Source organism: Ascaphus truei, chromosome 1 (assembly GCF_040206685.1).
Source record: "Ascaphus truei isolate aAscTru1 chromosome 1, aAscTru1.hap1, whole genome shotgun sequence".
Classification (NCBI taxonomy): domain Eukaryota; kingdom Metazoa; phylum Chordata; class Amphibia; order Anura; family Ascaphidae; genus Ascaphus; species Ascaphus truei.
Window position 1 is genome coordinate 103,223,755 of NC_134483.1, and position 12,171 is coordinate 103,235,925.

Below are 12,171 nucleotides of genomic sequence, written 5' to 3' on the forward strand. Positions count from 1 at the left end.
TGGAACTAGCACCACTTATTTATTAAACACACTCTATAATGAAAACGCTCATCCAATTTGTTTTGTGATTTTAAGTTAAAGCCTAAAATATGCAATCTATGCAATCACACTTCTTTCTGTTGTATACACCTGAGGGAAGGTTTTTGCACTGATTTAAATAATTTCACAGTCAGGGCAATAACATGGAGACGTATGTATAATCAATTACGACAAACAAACCTGCAGAGAATGTTGGACTGAGTGCTTGGGTCAAGTTCTATTATAGCTAACCAGCTGTATACAATTCAAATACAAAGCGGGAGCATGTAAACAATGCTATCTTAAAATGAAATTGAAACCGAGTTCAATTCAAGCAGAACATTAAATAGTCATCAGGTAGCAACTAATTTAAGCGATATGAAATGGGGGGACAAATGGAATGTAAATTTTATATCTGTTTTCCTAAACAAATAGATAATAGAATGGATCCGTTTCTGACATTGTCTAAGACTGAAATGTAGCAAAGGAATTGGCCGTGTGGCAGCTGCCACCACTTACAGATACAATCCCTGCTTGCTGACCCCAATTTTTTTTAATGGTTATGTAACTGACTTATTTAGTCAATTCTTAAACTAGTCTTAAACTTTTCTTAAAGCTAATATTTTAATGTTTCTGTCTCTTTGACGATAAAGCACAAGAACATTTTTCTTTGGGTTCCCTGGATTCCGGAGTATTTGTCAATCAAGTACCTCCCCTACCTTTTATTCCCCCTGACAGCCAATAAAGATTAGGGAAGGTGGAGAAGGGTGGCTTTGTGTGCAAAGTTCTGTTCAGCATATAGTGATGTCACACATAATGGAGTAGCTAGAGGAAATGAAACCCTTCCCGTGTCTCAGCTTACCATGTTTACAGACGAACTTTATTTAAATGTATGTTAAAAAAAAGGAGGCATCAATCACCTACAGTTAACCCCTTTACTTTGCCATTAGTACACCAGTCCTTTTTTTTTTTTTTCGAGAAATGCAATCAAGGGTGGCATGAGAAGTAGAGATGTGGAAATCAGCTCCCGGGATTTTGGTTATGACATTCAGAAATCGGCAAAACATTCCAATGTTGGTTTACAGGGTCAACAATGCATAGTTCTTGGTTAATTTAAGAGAATATTCCGTCCAAAAGTTGGTCAATATTTACCAACCTTTATTTTACTAAATATTCATGTACCACATAAAGTGGATTTGTTGTTATATTATTATTAGTGGATTCCTAATTGCATATTTGCATTGCTAAGTAAAAATTTGTAGACCTATATAGGTATGAAATGCTGAAAATATATTAGGTTTCATTTTTAAGCAACAAACATGAGAAAGAAGCATTGTTTCTTATGATGTTATATTAAATGGTGCACCCAACACTTTTTCAGATTTACCCCCAAGCAATGATCCTTGCTAGTTCAGCTGCCACTCCAAATAAAGATCTTCTAAATGATGTTACATATAGTAGAACAATCGTCCGTGTTAATTTGTAGTGTTGTACATGATGCTTTCGATCTTCAGCACATATGTGTTACAAAAGTATTGCTCAGGAAATATGTTGCTGAATCTTCCAGAACCAAATGGATTAAACAGAAGTATAATACACGTCTAAAGGTCTATTGAAAATAACTTGAACTTCAGAACTTCAAATGGAGTTCCAGATAGTGCCAGTGAAAATAGTTTGAGGGAGCTGTAAATGTATTCTCTGCCCTAAATCAGATGGGAGGTTAGACCATAATTAGAGGTTTTACATGTGCTTTTGAAAAGAACTGAAAGGTGGGAGAATACCAACCAAGAACCTTCTGATGTTTTCTAGTGTGATTGTGGTCTATACAGGCAGTCCTCGGTTATCCGACACAATGCGTTACTCAAAATGGCTTTGGATAGCGAAACATTGTAAAGTGAAACACGTTTTCCCATAGGAACACTGTTTAAATGAAAGGTTCCGTTCCTGAAGGCATTTTTAATGCTAAAATACACAAAATATTTTACGCAGACAATAAGATATGCAGCGCACACATACATTATATAGTGTATATACTGTAATATATATATATATATAAAAAACAAAATATAATAATATAAAAATATAATATATTATATAGTATAATATATATATTATATTATTTATTTATAAAATATTTTTAGTAATACATTGAGAGTTACCTCTCGTTTTCAAGTATGTCCTGGGCACAGAGTTAAGACAAATAATACATGTTTACAAATACAGTTACATAATGAGCAGGGTATACATTATATACAAGACATAGCCTGCACAGTTAAAGATCATTTGTATTATGGGCGTATGAAACAATTACACATAGACAACTTTGCAAAGCGTCGTAAGAGCGTTGGATAAGCCGTTTTGGCGTTGGAAAAATGAACATAGGTATGCATTGCATAGCGTTGGATAAGCCATTCGTTGTAAAACGAAGCGTTGTAAAATGAGGACTGCCTGTAGTATTGTTCTCATTTGCCCAATACTTTTTCTTAACTCACAGTGCAACAAGCATTCATTCTCACCTCTCTACTTCCCTGTCCTAAAATGTTGTAGTAAATCCGGTGAATGCTAATGAGAGCTAGTTAAGTTGCTTTGTAATATTTGTCAGAATGATGGGGCATAGTTCTACCTGCAGCTCACAAAACTTTCAAAGTGCTATGAACTATTAGGTAAAAAAAGAAGTGATGTTTCAGAAATGTTTGATGTATCATGGAAAGAAAAATACCAAAAGTAAAATAATCTATCAGTAGAATAATCAAAACTCATCTTGTTTTGGAAGAGTTGTCAGAATGAAGTCAGCCCCTGCACTCAAGATAGGGTCTCATTGTGAGTGGGAGCCCTCCTCGCCCCTTCTCTGTTCCTCTCCCTCTGCTTCTCCTCTCCTAGGTAGCTAAGGAGTTAAGTCTGGGGGGAGGGTGGAGGGGATGTGGAGTATATAGGGTCTGACAGGATGTGGGAAGTGCCTCTTTCAATGCGGCCCCTCCACAGTACCAGCATACCCTCCCTATTTGTATTTACGGTAGATGTTAAAATGTTGCTGTTTTAATTTTTTTTAAAAGAGGGATAATACTAATATGTTGTCTGTTGTTATAGGTGTTGTCACAGCTGTCTGCGGGGGTTAAATTGCCAGTCTGGTAGAGCCCAAGAGGTGTAAGGATACTGGGGAAAATGGCGCCCTCATTGGGGCTAATGGAAGAATTCTTCCCTTATATGGGTATCAGCGAGGGTCACAAGCCAATGACTAGGCCGTTGGGCTCTGAACTACTGTCGACCTGCTCGCTAGGAGCTGTGAAGAGCTGGTAAATCTCAGATTATAAAATAAAGTCATGGCCTTGTTTTTCCCCACATTTTGAGTCTGCATTATTTGTGTGTGATATAGTGGGCTCTTAGCACGCCATGGAGACAGGTTCTACCTACAGTTCACAAAACTTTCAAAGTGCTATGAACCATTAGGTAAACACATGTTGTAAAGTTTCAGAAATATTTGATATATCATGGAAAGAAAAAATAAATAAAAGTAAAATAAATCAAAGCAAATTATAAATACATATTGCATAATATTACATCATATATGACATTTCATTTCCGTGAAATTATTTTCATATGATCCCAATTTTGGTTTAAATGTGAGCCACAAAATAAACTTCAATTAGATATAAATGCCTACAGTGTACGCAGACATAACATTATCAAAAGAGCCCTCGGGGGACTGAAATGTTGATATGATAAATACACTTTAATTTAGTATTATTGCAAGTGCCTTTTAGACCCACTTTTGTTAGTTGTACACACTGGTCTTTTCACCAGATAACATTGCACCTGGTTTTTCATAAATACATGACAGGTATAAGTGCACTTTCTATGAGTTTGTTTGAGTATTGTAACAAAAATCACCCATACAATGAAACTATTTTTGGAATTAAGTTTCTTTTTTCTATAATGAAATATAAATAACCGTTAGTCCAGTTGCGATAGTGCAGAGTAAATGAGTATTTCAGTATTAGGTGATACCTCTTTTATTTGGACTAACAATAGATATTATAGGACAAGCTTTCAAGAGTTCTCTCTCATCCTCATGACAGGCAATACTTTGACATGAGGAATTCATTATTAATTCTCTCTAAATGTAAGCCTGGCCCATGTACTTGTACAATATATGTTATCGTCATTTGTTTACAGCACAGTATTTAAATATTATAAAAGGATATTAGCAAATAAACACCAGAAGAACTGAATGGCTATACATTGTGTATGTCTTGCAGGAGTTATTGATATAGTCACTGCCTTATTAGGCTTTAGCTGCAATTACAGCCAGTCTTATTATGCTTTAGCTGCAAGGAGGTAAAAGCATGTACTGCAGTAACACATTTGTTTTGTGTGGGAAGGGGGGGATGTATTTTGTGGGTAATGGCCAATCCTGTGAAGCAGGGACATTTTTTAGAGTAATGGGGTTATATATTAAAAAGGCATATATACTACCCATCGCAAACAGGGGGGGAGGGTTGATGTACAGATCTGCTCCATATGCTTAAAAAATGAGTTTTTTCCTTTTCTTTTTTTTGCCCCATAGATATGGAGTGCACTAGGCACACATGCTATTTGTATGCACTTAAAATAATGGGCACACAGAAAAAAGTACATAAAAATAGTCAACTATTTTCAACTTGGCATAAACCCTAGTAAGTCTATAAATGGTGTTAGTGTAACATTGAATTGCTATGTATCAACCCCAACAAATTTGAAGCCTCAGAAATATTTAATTATATAGATGACAAAAAATGTATTATTTCTACGGTATGACCATTATAAATAATAATACAGAATTTATATTTACTTGTTGTAAATACAAAATACACATCATTCTATTTTATTTTAAATTGTAACCCATCAGGTATGCAACATGATGTGAGGTGTCACAGAGCAACAAACTATACATCATACTGTGTGAACTCTTCATACATACAACTTACATTTTATGAAGGTTTGAATGACATTTTAGCACAGAATATTGGGAAGCACAATTTTTTTTCAATATAATCTTATTACATAGGCCCAGTATGCATCAAATAAAGGGAAACGCATTGAAAGCAATTGATTTTTTTCCTTTGATAAATGTGGCACAATTATTTTATAATGATTTTACCTCAGTTTTTAGTAACTAACCTTGGGATATTTAGGTGCAAATAACCTTGATATATGGATATTAAAAGGTGCTGAGGTATTTGCCCCACATAAGGTCAGCTGTATAGCCATAACACATTTTTTGGGGTCCATAACACCTATGAATTTGTTGTCCATATACCTTTATTCCATGTCTTTTGTTGCTTTCTCTATCACCGAAGTAAAGCCATCTTTTATTTTTCTGGGGTTATAGAAAATGACTGCAGACTACCAGGACTAGCAGCAAGGCCAGACTTACGCATAAGATAACTAAGCTACAGCATAGGGTCTCACAATATGAGGAGCCTAAAAAAAAGGAAGAAGAAAAAAATGAATGCATTTCAAATGTTATCAAAGTTGGATGGTAAATAAAGATAATAAATTTGGAGGCGTGGACACCACACTCGACATCAACAGTGCCGTGAGAGATGTGCCAGTCGAGGATTACTCCCTGATGTAAGGCGTGCAACAATTATTTGCTATACCAGACGCTCCCTCCCTCTCCAGCAGCCCATTTGCCAAGTGGTGAGTACTATTACCCATTGGTGGGTGTTCTGTTACTATACAGCGGAACTTCTGCCTTATTTTCTTATCTGTGAGAGACTCTTGAGCACCGGTTTCCTAGAGCACAATATGTGCTGATATCTTTCTGGTAAATAAAGAAGATATGGGAAAAAGAGGATTATCTCAAATATGGACATTTTGGTACAAATATCACAAAAAATGTACCAATTCTAATACCTACTGTTCTGTACTAGGATCACTGTGGCAAGTGTGTAGAGGGAGGCATCTTAACTCAATCCCATATACCATATAAAAGGAGAAGCCTTCTTATTTACTGAAGTGTTTATTAGGCACAAAACAAAAATTAAAATGGGGAAAAAAGTACTGAGAGGAACAATGGGTGGAAATAGGGGGTAGTAATGGCAAATGGGATTGGAAATAATAACTTGACCAAGAGGGTTGAGGCATGGGAGCTGTGCAGGATGCAGGTATGGACAGAAAGACAGTATATATAATGGGTTACAGGGGAAATAGGAGTAGGACTGCACCAATTGACAAGGGGAGGAAGGGCAGTCCTAGTCACAGGGGAGAGAATGGAGTGTTGCCAGTACAACAAAGAAAAAACCAGGAAGTACTGGCAAAGGAGGCAGAATACCGACTACTAGAAATTATATCAGACCTAAGCATCATGTGCATTGAAAGTGACAAACTTCGTAGCTTATCATTTGAAACATTATCAATGACACTGGTCTACAACAATCATGAAAGAAAAATCTTTTAACATTAAAATGAATGTGATGTGCAAGCACTGTTTATTATAGCTTTACACCGTCATCTTGCATTCATGCATAATGCATTCATTCATTTCAGTTTCTTGTTTATATTTTCAATGGTCCCTTCAGTCAGAATAATAAATCAATTTCTAATTTTTGGGGCCCTTTAAAATTTGATACAGTTGAGAGACCCAGAAAGTCAGAGGCCTAGCAGAAAGACTATAGGGTGTATCCGATTGTTTTAATGGTTAGGGGTTTACTCAGCCAAAGATTGAGCCACTGATTGAGCCACCTGTGCTGAAGCAGGTATATCCTTAAAACCTGACCTGTTGGGGGTCTTCAGGACTGGAGTTGAGCACCACTGCCCTATAACGCCAGTGCCACTGACAGAATGGCCACGGCAGATTTGTTACGTTTATTATTGTCTGATCACAACACCTGCTTATTCAAATGCTACTTAGTAACTTATTTTAAAGGAACAATCCCTCACTTAAGGGGCCCCATCTAGGTTATTGATGCATGTTTTGCCTAAATCTGACAACTATAAGTATTTTTTTTTTGTAACAATTTCTTTTATTGGTCATTTTTCAAGCAATATTGTACATACATTGTTGTCTTGGGCCCAAGAAAGTTATACATCGTGACCAATATCTTTTTCTCATTTTCCAAAAGTAGGGTAAGAAGTGAAGAAGAAAGGGAGAAGGGAAAGAATAAGAGGGGGTGAGGGCTGTGGGGGGGAGGACCAACAAAGGGAGAAGAGGAAGGGTAAGAGGGGGAGGGGGGGTGGGGGCCCGAGGCCGTGTCAGTGTCCTTGACTCGGGTGTGGGGCGAGTTTGCCCGTTTTAGGATGTTCTCTGTTTGGCCTTCTCTAGTTTTATCTCCCTAACCAGGGTTCCCAGGTATTCTGGAATTGAGGCATCTTCTTCTGGAGCATGGCCGTGAGTTTCTCCATTGTCATTACCTCATTTATTCTCCTGACCACAGTGGTCCTCGAGGGGGCCTTGGTTTGTTTCCAGGCAGCTGCTATTGAGCACCTGGCTGCCGTCAATATGGCCGTGATGAGCCTGGACATTGGGGAGGGGGCATCCTCTATTGGTTTGCCCAGCACCAGGGTCAACGGGTCAAACGGGAGGGTAAGTCCCGTTGTAACGTCCACAAGCGTCTGGATCATGTTCCAGTACTTCTGAATCTCTGGACATGACCACCAAATATGGGCCATGTCCCCCTTTTGACCACATCCCCGCCAGCAGAGGTCCAATGTGCCAGGGTAGATTTGGCTCAGTCTAGCTGGAGTCAGGTACCACTGATACATAATTTTGTAAATGTTCTCTTTTGTTGTTGTACATATTGAAGTTTTTTTAGCTTGCTCCCAGTCTTCCTGGTCTTCCTGGTCTATTTGAATATGGAGGTCCTCTGACCATTTTTGCATATACCGGTGAATTGGAACCTGAGATCCAAGTTCCAGACCCTTATACATCTCATATATCAGGCCTCTCTGGTATCTGTTTTTGATGCAAAGGGATTCAAATCTGGTGAGTGGGGGGAATTTGGCGGATGGGGACAGTGCTAGTAGGAAGTGACGGACTAGTAGGTACTTGAATAGGTGGAGGTCGTGAAATTGATATTTGTCTTTTAGCTCTTGATAGGTCAAGATCTCCTCTTTCTGCAGCAGATCAGCAACCAGCTTAATATTATGACCCTGAAATTGGTCAAATTGTCTTGGGGAACACTCTGGTGGGAAGTTGGGGTTCCTGAAGAGTGGTGTGAGCTGGGAGGGGGATGCTATCAGACCATACTTCCTTTTGCTTTTAAGCCATACATTCCACGTGCATCTCATTGCTCCTAGGTCAAACCTCTTTGGACCAGTCCCACTGTTGTTCGGGGTCCACATTGCCAACTGGAGGGGGCCGTGACGCGCATAGTGGGTTTCTATTTCGAGCCAGGAAGCCAAGGCCGGGTCACAATTCCACACCACAGCCTGCTTCAGCTGTGTTGCTTTGTATTACTTGGCTATGTCGGGGACCCCCAAACCTCCTCTCTCTTTTGGTGAAAGCATCACTGATCTAGGGGCTCTGGGTTTTTTATCGTTCCAAATAAATTGGAAAAATTGGGATTGGACATTTTTTAACGCTGTTTGTGGAATTGGGATTGGGAGGTTTTGGAAATAGTAGAGTAGTCTAGGCAGAATATTCATTTTTATTGACACTATTCTTCCAAACCACAATATTTGGTGCTTTTTCCATGCTTCTAGATCTTTCTTAATTTGATAGAATAGGGGGGGATAATTATATTGATAGAGTTTATTATAGGAGTTGGAGATTTTAACTCCCAGATATTTTATACAGGTAGTGCTCCATTTATATTTGTAATTGGCTTGGATGAGCTTCCATGTTTGGTCGGGTAGGGATAAATTTAGGGCCTCCGACTTGTCCATATTGACTTTATAGTCAGAGACTACGCCGAATTGGGTTAGGGCTCTTTGGAGGTTGGGGAGGGAGATATGGGGGTCCGCGAGTGTCAAGATCACGTCATCCGCAAATAGAGAGATTTTGTGCTCCCTATCTGCGATTGGTATTCCCTTTATGCTTTTTTCGTCCCTGATTGTGGCTGCGAGGGGCTCTATAGTTAGGGCGAATAATAGAGGGGAGAGTGGACAGCCTTGTCTAGTCCTGTTCCTGATTTGTATTGGGTCTGAGAGGCCCCCTGGTAGTTTTACGTGGGCTGTGGGGTTTTGGTAGAGGGCTCTCACTCCCTCTAGGTAGGGGCCACAGAAACCGAACCTCTTCATGGTCTGGTCTAGGAAAGTCCACTGGATTCTGTCGAATGCCTTTTCGGCGTCTAGACTCAGAATCATTGCTTTGGAGCCTGTGAGATTCACGTGGTCAATTATATCCACAATTTTGCGGGTGTTGTCGGAGGCCTGTTTTCCTGACACAAAACCTACTTGGTCTACATGTATAAGTCTAGGGAGAATATGATTTAACCTGTTTGCTAGGATCTTGCTGTAGATTTTGAGGTCTGTATTTAATAGGGAGATGGGCCTGTAGTTCCCACAAAGGAGTGGGTCTCTACCCTCCTTGTGAATTATGGCAAGATTTGCAGCTGTGATTGTGGCTGGAATCGGTTCGCCCTGTAGCAAGAAGTTAAACATATTGAGAAGGTGGGGTGATAGAATGGGCCTAAACATTTTGTAGTAGGAGTTAGAGAACCCATCTGGGCCGGGGCCTTGGATAGCTTGAGTGAGCTTATGGCTTGGTTCAATTCCTCCTGTGATATCTTTCCATTGAGTGTCTCTAGTTCCTCGGGGGTTAGTGTTGATAAAGAGCATTGCTCCAAATAGTGAGTAATTTTTTCGGGGCTCACTGGGTCTTGGCCTGGGGGGTGGAGGTTATATAGATCGGAGTAGAAATCCGCAAATTCCTGCTCTATTTCTTTTTCGATGTACGTAACCTGACCATTTCTAGTCTTAATTCGGGTTATCTGGGACTTAACTCTAGTTCCTCTTAGTTTAGCGGCCAGTAGTCTATCTGCCTTGTTGCCTTTTTCGAAATATTTCTGCTTAGTCCACTTAAGGGCCTTTTCAACATCTTCTAGTTGGGACTGTTTTAGGGCCGACCTAGCTAAATTTAGATCTTTTAGTATTTTTTTTGACGTTGTGGCTTTGTGTTGTTGTTCCAGTTGTGCGATTTTTTCTGTCAGGTTTTTTTTGAGTTTAGTTTTTGTCTTTTTCTTGTATGAGGCTATTGAGATTAGATCTCCTCTGATTGTGGCTTTATGGGCCTCCCAGGCATGGCTGGAGTGGAGGCAGACCCTATGTTTTGCTGGAAGTATAGTGAGAGTTTTTGGCGTATAGTTGCCTCTGTGTCGGGGTAATTTAGCATAGAGTCGTTTAGCTTCCATTTGTATTGCGTGTTTTTAACAAAGGGGAGGGTTAGAGTTAGATCTATGGGTGCGTGGTCCGACCACGTGATTGATCCTATGCCTGACTGGGCAGAGGCCTGGAAAACATTTCTCGTACCTAGAAAATAATCGATCCTCGAGTAGGACTGATGAGGGGGGGAGAAGAAGGTATAGTCCCTTTGACCCTGGTGCTGGGCCCTCCAGGATGTCCACTAGTGAGAATTCCTCCATAATATCCTTAAATTTCTTGGCTTTCTTTTGGGATTGTGAGATGTACGTGGCTTGGGTGGGTGGTAGGGCGGTGCTAGTGGGGTTTGACTTGTCTTGCGTATGGGAGGCTACCATATTGAAGTCCCCGCCTATGATAAGAGACCCCAGGGATTGTTGCTCTAGTGATTCAAGGAGTTTTCTGTGGAAGGGGATTTGATTGTCGTTAGGGGCATAGACATTGACCAGTGTGATTGGTGTGCCTGCTAGCGTTCCCTGGACTATTAGGAATCGGCCGCCTGGGTCTGGGTGGGTCTTTGTGAGGGCAAATGGTGTCCCTGCTCTAATAAGGATGGCTACGCCTCGTTTTTTACTCGGGGACGAGGCGAAGTATGCCTGGGGGAACACGCTTTTAAATGTGTTGGGGGGGGTCGGGGAGTTAAAGTGGGTCTCCTGAATAAGGATATTGTCTCCTTTGGATTTTTTCAAATCTTTTAGGACTAGTTTCCTTTTACTCAGGGAGTTAAGACCTTTGGCATTTATTGATATCAGTTTAATGGAGGACATTATTTTTATTTGTTGCCCTTCGGGGCCCTGGGCTCCGAAGCTCTTGGAATTCCCATGTCAAGAGGTTTGTCTTGGGTCGGAAGGGTCCTAGGCCTGAGCAGGCGTGGGTGGGGTATTTCGGTAGGCCTCGGGTGGGGGAGGGAAGGGAGAGATACATGAGGGGCGTTCACTCTCATAGCGAGCGCTGGGAGGGGGGGTGGGGATGGGGGAAAGGCCTGGTGGGACAGGGTCGCCAGGAAGAGATAGGGTGGAGAGAGGGCCGGAGGTGGTCCTCGAAATTTACTGCCAGTTATATTGACCGGCATGTGGGCTTAAGGCCCATTGGGAGAAATCCGTTGACCCCTGAACTGGGGGAACAGGCAAACCCAGGATGCAGACTCTCCAAAACTATATACATCTTACCCTATCCTGTGGGTTCTTATGAGGGGTACCTAATGCTCGGATCAAATATTACACAGTTTGACAAAACTAGCATGATTTACAACCATTTCACCTTAGCTTATGGTTAACATACTTTTCCTTTACCCATTTTCAACCCCCCGGGATAGGGGGGGGGGGGTACACATCTCTCATACATTGGTATACAGTTCGAGCATATCTGTCCGACAGTACAGTAGACCTCACTTGAGGTTTGATTACTCCTTTAACTTTGGAGTTAAATTGCAACAGTTGCTTTAGCTTGTGTTTGACCTGTTATCCAGTTGTCAGTTTTGAGCCGAGGGTGGGAGGGGTGGGGTGGGGGGATGGTTGGGAAGGTGGGGATTGGGGGGGAGGAGCGGGGGGTGGACGGGTTGGTTGGGGGTGGAGGGGTTGAAACAGGGGGGGGGGGGGTTGGGGGGGACATATCTCTCATACATTAACATACAGTTCGAGCATATTTATCAGACAGTGCAGTAGACCTCACTTGAGGTTTGATTACTCCTTTAACTTTGGAGTTAGATTGCAACGATTGCCTTAGCTTGTGTTTAGCATGTTATACCTTAGTCAGCTTTGAGCCGGGGGGGGGGTGGGGGAATGGTTGGGTTGATACTGATGCTTTAGCTTTTGC

General features: G+C 40.9%; 1 long non-coding RNA gene across 7 annotated transcripts in view; it reads right to left on the minus strand.

Moving 5' to 3' along the window:
• The window catches only part of LOC142490470 (uncharacterized), a 302,578-nt gene that overhangs the window by 247,116 nt on the left and 43,291 nt on the right, over window positions 1–12,171 (minus strand). The window lies entirely within an intron of this gene.